Source organism: Felis catus, chromosome D3 (genome assembly GCF_018350175.1).
Source record: "Felis catus isolate Fca126 chromosome D3, F.catus_Fca126_mat1.0, whole genome shotgun sequence".
Lineage (NCBI taxonomy): Eukaryota > Metazoa > Chordata > Mammalia > Carnivora > Felidae > Felis > Felis catus.
In genome coordinates this window covers 91036299-91047739 of record NC_058379.1, presented here as the reverse complement: position 1 = coordinate 91047739, position 11441 = coordinate 91036299, and the positions used below count along the sequence as shown (strand labels likewise).

The following is an 11441-nucleotide window of genomic DNA, read 5'->3' as shown; positions in this document are numbered from 1 at the left end:
ATGCCCAAAGAGGGGGACCAGGACTCAGCCCCGGGGGCTTTGGCAGAGGAGACTGGGGGGATGAGCAGAAACGAGGACCACCCTCATCAGTGGCTTACTTCCGTTGTCTCATCACTATGCAGAACTTACCCACGGACACCCTTACATGCCTACATCGTTACTCTCCAGAACCTTCCCGTGGAGCCCTTGAGACTTGGACCAAGTATTTTCTCTTTGGGTTTAAGAGTGACCCATTTAAAGTGAGTAGGCTGGCTGGAAATCAGATCATCGGAGAAGACAGATGGGTATGTTACTAACTTTTTCCTGTTGGTCTTTCCATCTGCTGCCCCACACATCCCTGGCTTTTGAGATTGGGTAGAGTGGGAATAAAAGTGGCTCCTCGTTGAGCAGATAGTAGTCAACATGGCAGCTATAGGTAACCATCCTCAGTTAAACCCAACCTCTGCCTCCCTGTGTGCCCTGTGTCCCAAACAGGTACTTTCTCAGGAGTGTTTTGTTCACCTCCTGGTCCCAACGGGTACCCCAGGCGGGAGCTTAGAGCTGCGTCTAGGCCTTTGGCATCGCTAACACATCTAGAAAAATACAGCGAGGTAACTGAATGTTCTGTTTCTTCAGTTTATATGTGGGAGCTGTTTGATAGTTTAGCCAGTCCAAAAATAGAGAAATGATACAAGTAGCTATAGAAGTAGCTGAGGGTCTGACAGTGAGCATTCTTTTCAGGGGAAGAGTTCCCTCCGGGATTCAGATAACCAAGGAAAGTTTAGGTAAGATGCTAGCAAACGCTCCAGAAGAGGCAGTCAGCAGGGAGAGACCCCTTTCCGTGAACATGCCCATCATGAGTGCAGCTGGGTGCCCACTGGCCCTGGGAAGCTCATGAAGTTCATCAGTCATTCTTTCTCTTGAGAAACAGGTGACTATTTCATAGGAGAACAAATAACAAGAAAACAAATACACAGAGGGGGATACTACAGCAAATGTACTTCTGTAGACCTATAAGGAAATGATTTTTTTTTGTAATGGAGGTAAAACAGATTTGGGGTGCATATTGGAGAACAAAGAAAAAGCCCTGATTCAGAATATCTGGAGGTGTGCAGTAGGGTGAGTGAGTAGTTCTAACCAGGAAGCCAAGAATAATTAGAGACTTGGTGATATGGACGGGATCTGAGGGGTGTGTGGATGTCAAAGCGCCCAGGCAGGGTGAATGTGGAGGTCACCATTGGAAATCGGAGGAGGCTCGTGGGGGGGGGGGGGGGAAGGACATTCAGAGCAGGGGGAGTGCCAGGACAAAGGCCCCGGGTGGGAGCATCCTTGGCATGACCAAAGAAGGGCTAGGGGACAGGGTGGCCAGGCTGAGGGCGGGGAGAAGGGCGTGAGGGTGGAGACACAGCAGCTGGGATGGTCAGCAGGCTGGTGAGGCCACCAGTGGACCGCCTCCATCTTTGTTTCTGGTGTGTCCTGGGAAACTGTCTCAAAAGGAAACCTGGCTTCACTTTTCCATTTGACCCTAAGGGTCTTCAAGGTGGGTGCGCGGTTTCTGGCACAATGACAATTCTAGCAACTTCAGTACAACTCCATGGCATTTTCAACCTGCCTAAACATCCGATCGTTATGTTAACAAACTGCCAATAATTAACCTTTGTTTGCACTCCTTGAATAAATCCTGCTTGGTTCAGAAGGATTATTATTAGAAGCTATTGTTACATTTTCTTTTTAAGGGTCACTTTAGAATTTCTGAGTCATATTTATAAGTGAGACGTCAGTTTAATTCTTTCTCTTCTTTTTGTAGTATTTTCCCCTGGTTTTGATATAAGTTATATGCCAGATTTAGAAAATAGATTGAGTGCCTGGCCTGTGTATCTAAGTTAGTTTTTTAGTTCACATCTTAAAAAATTAATGTTTTCATTTTTTACCATTGTCATTACTTTATTGAAATGACCAAAGATTTCTTGGCTCCACTGTGCTGCTTTTTGAGATCTTGTGTGGTTTAAATTGTCTTTATTCTTATCTCATACTTGATTAGTGGTTTAATGAGTACAGAATCCTGGGTTGGAAGTCATTTTCCCTGGTAATTTAAGGTAATTGTCCATTAATTTTAGTATCTCAAGTTGCTATTGAAAAGTCCGATGCCTTTCTCATTCTCGGCATTCTGCATGAGTCACCTTTTTTTTCTCCTTCTGTAATTGTGTAGGGTCTTTTCTTTGTCCCCATTTTCCCAAATTTCTTGATACCTTGCCTTGTCATGAGGTTGTTTTCATCCATAGTGCTAGGCACTTGGTGGCCCAAACTAGAAACTCATATCTTTGATTCAAAGAAATTAAAAGCTATATATATATATATATATATATATATATATATATATATATATATTTCTTGGTTTATTTCTTTCCAAATATTTTTCCTGCCCTTTGGAACTTCATTGTAGAAGTGAAGACTTACTCTGATGTGGCAGGTCCTGGACTGCCTGCTAATCTTCCCATATTCTTTGTCTCAGTGTGTATGTGTGTATGTGTGTGTGTGTGTGTGTGTGTGTGTGTGTGTGTGTGTTTGTGTACTGTATTTTGATATCTTTTCAGATTTGTTTTTTAATCCACTCACTAAGTTCTTATCTACTGTTTATCACATTTCTAATTTTCAACAGAGGTTTTCCGGCCTTGGAATGTTCTGTTTTTATTGCATCCTGCTCTTGTTTCATGAATAGAATAAGTTCTCATACCTCCCTAAGGATATCAGTAATTTCTTTCTTCAATTTTCTTCAATCTCAATCTCTTTCTCCTCCAAGATTCTTTTTAATTGTTTGTACAAGTTGGTCTTTGTCTCCCATTTTGAAAGCTTTCTTCGATTATCTGTTTGTCCTTGGCTCGTATTGAAGAGTGGAGCCTTATGAAAGGGAACGGGCCTTTCATAATGGACCCTTTACATGGTTGAGACCTCGTGACATGGTGATCTACACAACCAACTCTTATTTCAATCCAGAAATATTTCCTCAGCTGTGCCTTTGATAGATTTCCTCCTCATTTCTTTTTGCTGTTGTTCAAAAAACTACTATTTTAGTCTGGGCATCTTGTCACATCCAAGACTTTTCTATCCCTTAACATTGCTGTTTTCCCCTCTTGAGCAGATTCTCAAAGTTACCCTCCATACTAACAATTCAATTTTCTGGTTCTGATATTTCTGAAATTTGCTGCCCGCAGCATCAATGTTCATTCCGATGTTGTGTGTTTGGCCTCTTACAACCCTTCCACCGGTCCTTGTCTCCCATTCATCACATCCTGGTATATTTAATCTTCCAGCTTTGACATTCCACTCCCATTGCCTGGCTATACCACTGAAAAGATGTCTAAAAGTTTTCTAAAATTAATTTTATTTCCCATTAGAAATATATTTTAGTGTGCTGCCTTTTCTTTTCACATTCAGAATATTCCATTTCTTACCTCTTGCAGAGATTTTTACCTCCAGACAAAGGAATGGTCTATGCAGACCCGCCCTCGGGTCTCATTGAATGTGGCTCCCCGTTTTCAGTCTGGGAGGGTAGTGGATGAGTCCACCCAAGATTCGTAAGGTCCTCCCATCAACTGTGTCCTTTAATCCAGCTTCACTGGCAGGGAACCAGCAGAAATTTTTTCCAAGATTCAGTCTATAAATTATCTGAAAGTCTTTATTTTTGTGGTGCTTTTGGATTTCTATATTCTTTTCTACATTCCCATAGGCCTTTAGTGAGAATATAGAGGCAGCTGTGTGGGGAAATTTTAACAGGCATCATTTAAAATGAGAAGCTAAAGAGGTCTCCTCCCCATCCTCAATCTACTTTTCAAATTTCCGAAAATTCACTGCTTTGTGAAACCAGATAGACCGTGTAGCATTTCCCCATTTCCTGGGAAAACAACCTGCGAGTCTCACTTTTCCAGCCATTACGCAAGGCTGTGTTCAACCTTTGCACAGGGCTGTGTGTTCATTAAGCCAATGACTGGCTCTGTTCCATGTCTTCCCAGTGAAATAATGAGAAATGTGGCCCTAAGCTGACCGAGTAGACATGATGCTATTGAGCACTGCTCCTTGGTGGCATTAATATTGCCATTATTTATTATTTACATATTTAATTGCCTTATTGATATTATGCACTGTTAGCACTACTAATTATAACACAATAAACATAATTTATAAACATACTTTATGGTGATATACATAATCAACCACTCCTGACAATACCTGAGACAGCTGTGGACATTTTCCCCATTAGTGCAGACTGTTCTAGAGAGAGGGCCATTGGCTCACAGTGAACCTTTTAAATAAATATTTTAATGCATCAGAAACAGCTTGTGAATAACATGTGTGATGATTGCTTCAAAAATAAACCCAAATGATCATTTTATGAGAATGGCATGCTTCCATGTCTCTGAAACTTCACAAAATGTTCACAAAGCTCTTCCTGCATTGCATCACAGAAAGATTGATTGTGTGGAGAGTCACTTTAAGAACTGTGAGGATTCCAGGATAATGTAGAAGTTCCACCAGAGAGTGGCTGCAAGGCGGGCTCGTCTTGTCTCTGGGAGGAGTGATGCTCCATCATGAGAACATCTCTCCTGGATCCAGAGGTACAGAAACTGAAGGGTGGGTACAGATCAGATTTCAGGCCATCTACTCAAGGGAGGCAAAACGTGTTGGATGAAGCAAGCCCTTGGCCTGTTTCTCAACTCCCGAGTGGCAGTCGCCAGCTGTTTGGCGTAGATGCCACAGGATTTGGCAATAGTGGAGAATAATTTTATGACTTTCTTCACACAGAGGCTCAGTGAGATCTGAAGTGCATCTATAGCTCATATCAGTCGTGTATTGTCGTTCATATATTTAATCGGAAAAGGACAAATTCGAACTAAGCCAGCCCAGTAATTTATTTCTAATGAAATTATTTTACGTATGATAGATGTCATCTAGAACCATGTGTAGTGTTCCAATCAACCTCTGCTTTACCTGACTGGACCTTCCTTAAAGGTCTAGCCGATTTTCTCTCACTCGTGGAATCCAGGCATCGAGAAGCATGCCAATAATGTCCATTTTCACCTCCACTGTGTGTCCAGTTATTTCCAGGGGAGCTTTACTTCAGCCTTGAACTAGCTGTGTACACATAGTACAAGTATGTAGTAGGCCAACATCGACCTCAATTAGTTTGTTTCTCGGGGTGTGTGTGTTTTTTTTTCTTTTGGCTACATCTTTTCTCAAAGCACACGCACTTTCTGCATACACCTTCACCCTTACTCCTTCAAATCCTGGATAATAAAAGTTCATTGTAGCTTAAATTCATATGATTTCTGAAAACAAGACCTGTGTTTCATTTCTAGGAAAACAATGTCTTAAGTGGAACAGGATGAAATATTCCTAAGTCCATAAACACCAACCAGTGTGGCTCTTTGACCTGTTAAATTTTATTCCAGATTCCCTTCTGTCTTTGAACCTGTCATACACATATTCATACCAGTAGTTTGAACGATGCCCCCAAATCCCTAATATTCTCCAATGCAAACAGGATAGATGGGATTCCCCTTGGTCCAAATGTTCTCATCCAAACTCTCATAGGACCAGCTTAGTGGCTCTAACACTGAGATGCTTCTGATGTATGTATGTCTATGTGCTGTCGTTGTGTCCACATTTCCCCTCACATTCACTGTTTTCTTATATGCACAGAGAGGTCTACATTTAACAGATAAATCTTAGGAGAGAGCAAATAGAATAACTCACCCATCAGACTTTATTGAAGCTCCTAATTTGTGAGGGGGAAAATTTTTATTTTGCTTTAGTTACTAAAGGTTATTCATGAACTGGTCCACCTAATCTGAAGACATCTTCTAGAAGTCAGCTTCTAGCTAGAACCTCTTACCAGGAACGTGCCATTCTACCAATGTGTGGGCAAATCAGAACAGTAATATCCTTTGTGTTCCCAAGTGCTTCTCTCTATTTCTATGGAAAAATTACTGGCGGGGTGGAGGGAGGTAACCTATTCCCAGGTATTATGCTGAACCATACAGTACTGTTAATGTTGGATCCCATTGTTACAAAAAAGTCATTCCATGTGACTCATCTAATATGGAAGCATTAATGGTGCTTTCTAGACACGATAAATTTTATTCCACACACCTAAGCAAATAGGAAGGTGGTGGGCAACCAGTTAAGTGCCTTAAATAGCAGACCCTTTTTACAGCTGTAGCTTTATGAGTCTCTCGGAGAGGCTATTTGGTTCTCTGAAATATCCATCCCCCCGCCCTTCCGCAGAGAAGAGAGCCTTGTCCCTGGCAGCACAAGCCAGGTAAGAACTAAATAAGATGCCAACGGAAGAGCCCTAAAGCTGATAATACACAGCCATTACTCTCTGGCACCATTGTAATGCAGTGACCCCAAAGACATTTGTGAGTTACAACACTGATCAGGGTGTACTTTACACATCTTTACTTTAGGTCACTTCCCTTAGCTAATGGCAGAAATATTAGGAAGGTGCTCCAGAAGCAGGAAATGGCGCTAGACAGATGTGCATGAGTTGGATCGCTTCTCATGCACCCTAGAGAATTGCATTGACAATGTATTAAAACTAAATTATCTTTAAAAGTGAGCACAATTAATAACAACCCATAGAGCAGGTAAAGATTTCTATGGTCAAAGAAAAAAAAAATTAGACAGGGTTGTTGGCATTGGGGTTGGTCTCCGGATACCCCTGTGGTTAAATTATCGCCATTTTACAGCAAAACTCCTTAGAAGAGGGAGAAACAAATAAGCAAATGTAGCTCTTCATAGGACTAACACGCGTCCCTTCTGCCCATCTGGGAAGGTGACCTAGACCCGCGGAGGCTGTTAATAATCGTGCATCCAGAAGGGATTTCTGGTCCTTTGTCTCTGGGAAGGGCGGTATTAGATCATGAGAACACTTTCCTGGGACCCAGAGAAACTGGCTTAGGGAGGGACACATGTGACACAGATCTGCCAACATGGAGACATTTCCATTTTTACTAAGCAGCTGCATTTCCCACTTCCTTCTTTTTCTTTACGACACCCACAGTTTCTGAAATTTGAAACTCGGACCAGGTAATTGTTCTATGGTTTTGCACATCTTTTCTCCAAATAGCCCGAGTGATTACAAAGCAGCAACTAATATTTCTCATCTACTCTGATAGCAACAGTGTACAGCCGAGTGTATCTTCATAGGCAGTGAACGAGAAATTCGTGTTTTCTGTACATAATGCCAAACACCTAGAAAATTGAAAGTTGCACATTGTTCGGGATCATGTAGATGCAGACATCATCTGCGACACACTTGTAACTAGGAGAAGGAAGTCGCTAAACTAAGCCTAGTCTATTTATGGTTGTTTGTTATTTATATTTTAAAATACATGCCTTTCCCTTTCTAGTATATGTTTTATGTATAAACTTACAATTTTTGACTAATAAATTGTCCATGTGAAAGGAAGATTAATTAGAAAAATATGCTTTTGACTACGATGTTCTGAAAATAACTAAAGTAATAATACTTTATGTACCTGTTTTACTAATGTACTGATTTAAAACCTTACCACTATTTAATTTTTTAATCTTAATTTTTATTTATTTTGAGAAACACAGAGACAGTGCAAGTAGGGAATGGACAGAGAGAGGGAGAGAGAGAGAGAAGCCCAAGCAGGTCCTACACTTTCAGTGCAGAGCCCGACACGGGGCTCAAACTCAGGAACCGTGAGATCACATCCTGAGCCAAAATCAAGAGTTGGATGCTTAACTGACTGAGCCACCCGGGCGCCCCTAAAAATATCATTTTATTTTATTTAAAAAAAATTTTTTTTAACGTTTTATTTTTGAGACAGAGAGAGACAGAGCATGAACAGGGGAGGGTCAGAGAGAGGGAGACACAGAATCTGAAACAGGCTCCAGGCCCTGAGCTGTCAGCACAGAGCCCGACTCGGGGCTCAAACTCACGGACCGCGAGATCATGACCTGAGCCAAAGTCGGACGCTTAACTGACTGAGCCACCTAGGTGCCCATAAAAATATCATTTTAAAACACTTTTGTGTGCCTATTCCCTTTTTTGCCCTTGCCATAGACATAATATAGATAGGATTAATATTATTTCAATGTTGTAGCTATTGAAACTTGTAGCTCCAAAGCAAATATTGATAAACAAAATCACTATTTTTGTAACTCTTGAAAGGAAATGGAGACTAGGTCCCAGATATTCCCGGGGGAAAAAGGCATAATCGGGGCTATCTAAGTTACTAAGTTTTAAATGGGTTAGTAGATTTGCATCTTCCATTTTTCACCGGTTTGGGTTGGTTGAGGCTGGCAGTCTATCCATGGGTACGTTTTTGCAGTTCGGATGACTTGCTAACCCATATCGATAGCGAGGCCTGTTTTTGTCCCCCACCCCCACCCCTGTCACTTCATACTCTATGTGGACAAAGGTGGTAGGAAATATTTTATTTATGATTCAGGGAATACATATCATTGATTATTTGGAACCCACACAAATAAACTTTTGATTGGCCGCCCACATGAAAAGCAGAAAAAGTAAATTGCAATACAGGAAGCAAACATTTGCTGAACAAAAGAGTGAATTCGGTGACAAACGAGTGACCACAAAAACTTTAAATGTCTTTATTTCTTGTACCCAGAAGGAGAGAACGTAGCTAATACCACCTCTGGTCTAACACAAAGTAATCATCTAGGCCATGTTACCGAATGCTTGGGAGAACAGTAGTCTTCTTTAATGTCAATTAATGAATCAACTTATTGCAACAAGCACCAGTTCATTGATTAAATGCTTGCAAGGTGCCCAGCGTGATGTGCGCTCTTGATGGTGCAGGCTGCATGACCACCACCCTGACTCCACGGGTCCTGCTTTTCTCAGTCCTCAAGCAAAACATGCCAGGAGATCAGTGTCTTCATCGCGAAGCTTTGCAGAAAGGGCTGCATCAAAATTAATTTTCCAAGATAAAAATTATGAAAATGAACGGGTTTAAAGCTAGACTTTGAATCAAATGATTTCTCTGAAGTGAAATAGTTCCAGTATCCTAATTTTTCCCGGCATAATTTTAAAGATTAACGCTCTTTCTCCTCCCCACCCCCAAAGAGATCATTTGCAAAGATTTATGTCTATCATATTCAGGAGCAGCTATGAGCAGGGGTGGATATTTTTTACATAAGTGTAATTATATGTAAGTGCTATAATTTAATTACCACGATTCCATCCCTATTGATTTCAGATACTCATCCGGAGCCTACAGATATGGTTGTGTGAAGCTGACAGATCGCATCATCTGTTTGAATGCCGACGGACACTGTAGGAAGACGAAAAAGACCATTCGTTAAAGAATAGCAAGGAATTTTGTTCCAGGAAGCATTAAGGTAACTATTTTACATTAAAGGCTAGATTTTCAGGTAAAGGGGGTGGGATAAAACACGGTCATGCAACACCTAAGATACAAAAGTGCAAAGTACCTATATACAGATTAAACATAAAGATGTAAATTGATACGTGAAATTAAACGCTAGGTGAACATTCACCATCATCAACAATTCAAGTCAATGGGATGGTGGCAGATAACAAATTTAAAAATTCAAATCAGGCAAAGTGAACATTTTAATCCTATCCCTGTCTCCGGACAGCAGAATGCAAAATCCGCATTGATTAAATCCTTAGAGTTCTCCTAATATTCTATAGTTTGGAAAAGGGGGCGCTGGGAAACACCAAGGGAGAAAAACCCTCAAGAGAAAGGTCCCTTTCACAACCGCAGGACATTAGCATGAGCAGGAAGGACTTCTGAGTCTGCTATGGGCTTTCAGGAGCCGTTCACTGGGCTTTGCAGCGACTCCTGGGGCTCTTCTAAGAGCTATTCAGTAGGATGTACTCTCGGGTTGATCATCTGTCTCTCAGGGTCAAGGATTTAAGTTCCAGAAGGGCAGGATCATGTTTGACGTATTCATGCTACATCCTCAAGGTGAGAATAAAATAAAAATATATTAAAGAAAACTAAAAGAAATCAAAGGAAAGAAAAGAAAAACGTGTAAAAGCTATAAAAAAAAAGAACTCTGTTGGAAAAAAAATCAAGAAATAGCAACACAGATCTTCTTTACATGCTTTCCAGTATAGAAGAATTTAATAAATTTATGAACTCAATAAAAAGAACTCCAAAAATGAGTTGATAAAAGAAAAGACGTGAATGAAGAAACCAAAGCATATCATATAGTCCATCTGATGGTTTTCATAAGCGGGTAATACACATCATACAGTGTAATTTTATATTAACAATCTAGTGAGTACAGAAGACTTTTATCCACAGTCAACAGATGTTGAGACATTGAACTGAGTCATAGCAATAAATTATTGATGCATGTTTTGGAAGGTGTTCTCAAAAATTGTAACATTTAATTAAACTAGTAAAACTTTCCCTTAAAATTTATAGTTTTATTATTAGATTACTGTTGGGTTTTTAATATTCATCTTTGTTAATTTTATCTTGAATTCACACATGAGGCATTCTGGATCAGAGACAGATTTCTGATTAAATGCCTCACAGTAAATAAGAAGTCTGATGGCCCCTTTTTGCCCCTAATTTTTACCTCTAAGGCAACGCCATAAAAACTGATGGGAATTCTTCCCACACAAACTGCCAGTCTGTGAGTGTGGTGGTTGGTTTTACGTGACAACCTGGCTAGCTGCGCTGCCCAGTTATTCATCGAATGTTAACCCAGGTGTGGCTGTGAAGTTGTTTTTCAACTGGCTTTAAGTAAAGGAGTTTGCCCTTGATAATGTAGGTGGACATCATCCGATCTGATGAAAGGACTTACAAGGTTTCCTTGAGGAAGAAATTCTGCTTCCATTGTAACCTCCACCCTGTGTGAGATACCTGCCGGCAGCCTCACTTAAAGGTTCCTCATTGGCTAGGTGGTCCCTACAATTATGTAAGTCTCATACTGTCTCTTTATTTATATTCTACACGTACACACACACACACACACACACACACACACACACACTGCTAGTTCCGGTTTTCTAGTAGCATCCTGACTGAGACCCATTTTGGTACCAAGAGTGGGGTGCTGCTATAACAAATATTGAAAAATATTGAAACGGCAGGTGCCTGGGTGGTTCAGTCATTTAAGTATCTGACTTCAGCTCAGGTCATGATCTCATGATTCATGAGTTCGAGCCCTACATTGGGTTCTCTACTGTCAGAGTAGAGCCTGCTTTGGATCCTCTGTCCCTCCCTCTCTCTGCCCCTCCCCTGCTCACGCTCTCTCTCTCTCTCTCTCTCTCTCAAAAATAAACATTAAAAATACTGAAATGGCTATGGAATTGGATAAAAGTTGGCAGATGGAAAAATTATTTTGAGGGCCATAATAGGTAAAGCCCAAATTGCCTTGAAAAGACTGTCGGCAGAAACACAGATGTTAAAGGCAATTCTTCCGGGAGT

General features: G+C 40.8%; 1 long non-coding RNA gene across 1 annotated transcript; it reads left to right on the top strand.

Annotated features, from left to right (window-relative positions):
* Positions 1-4485: 4485 nt before the first annotated feature.
* On the top strand, positions 4486-10924 carry LOC109493074. Its single transcript, XR_002147102.2, has 3 exons — positions 4486-4592; positions 9231-9372; positions 10783-10924. It is a non-coding gene; the product is annotated as an uncharacterized LOC109493074 (long non-coding RNA).
* Positions 10925-11441: the final 517 nt, after the last annotated feature.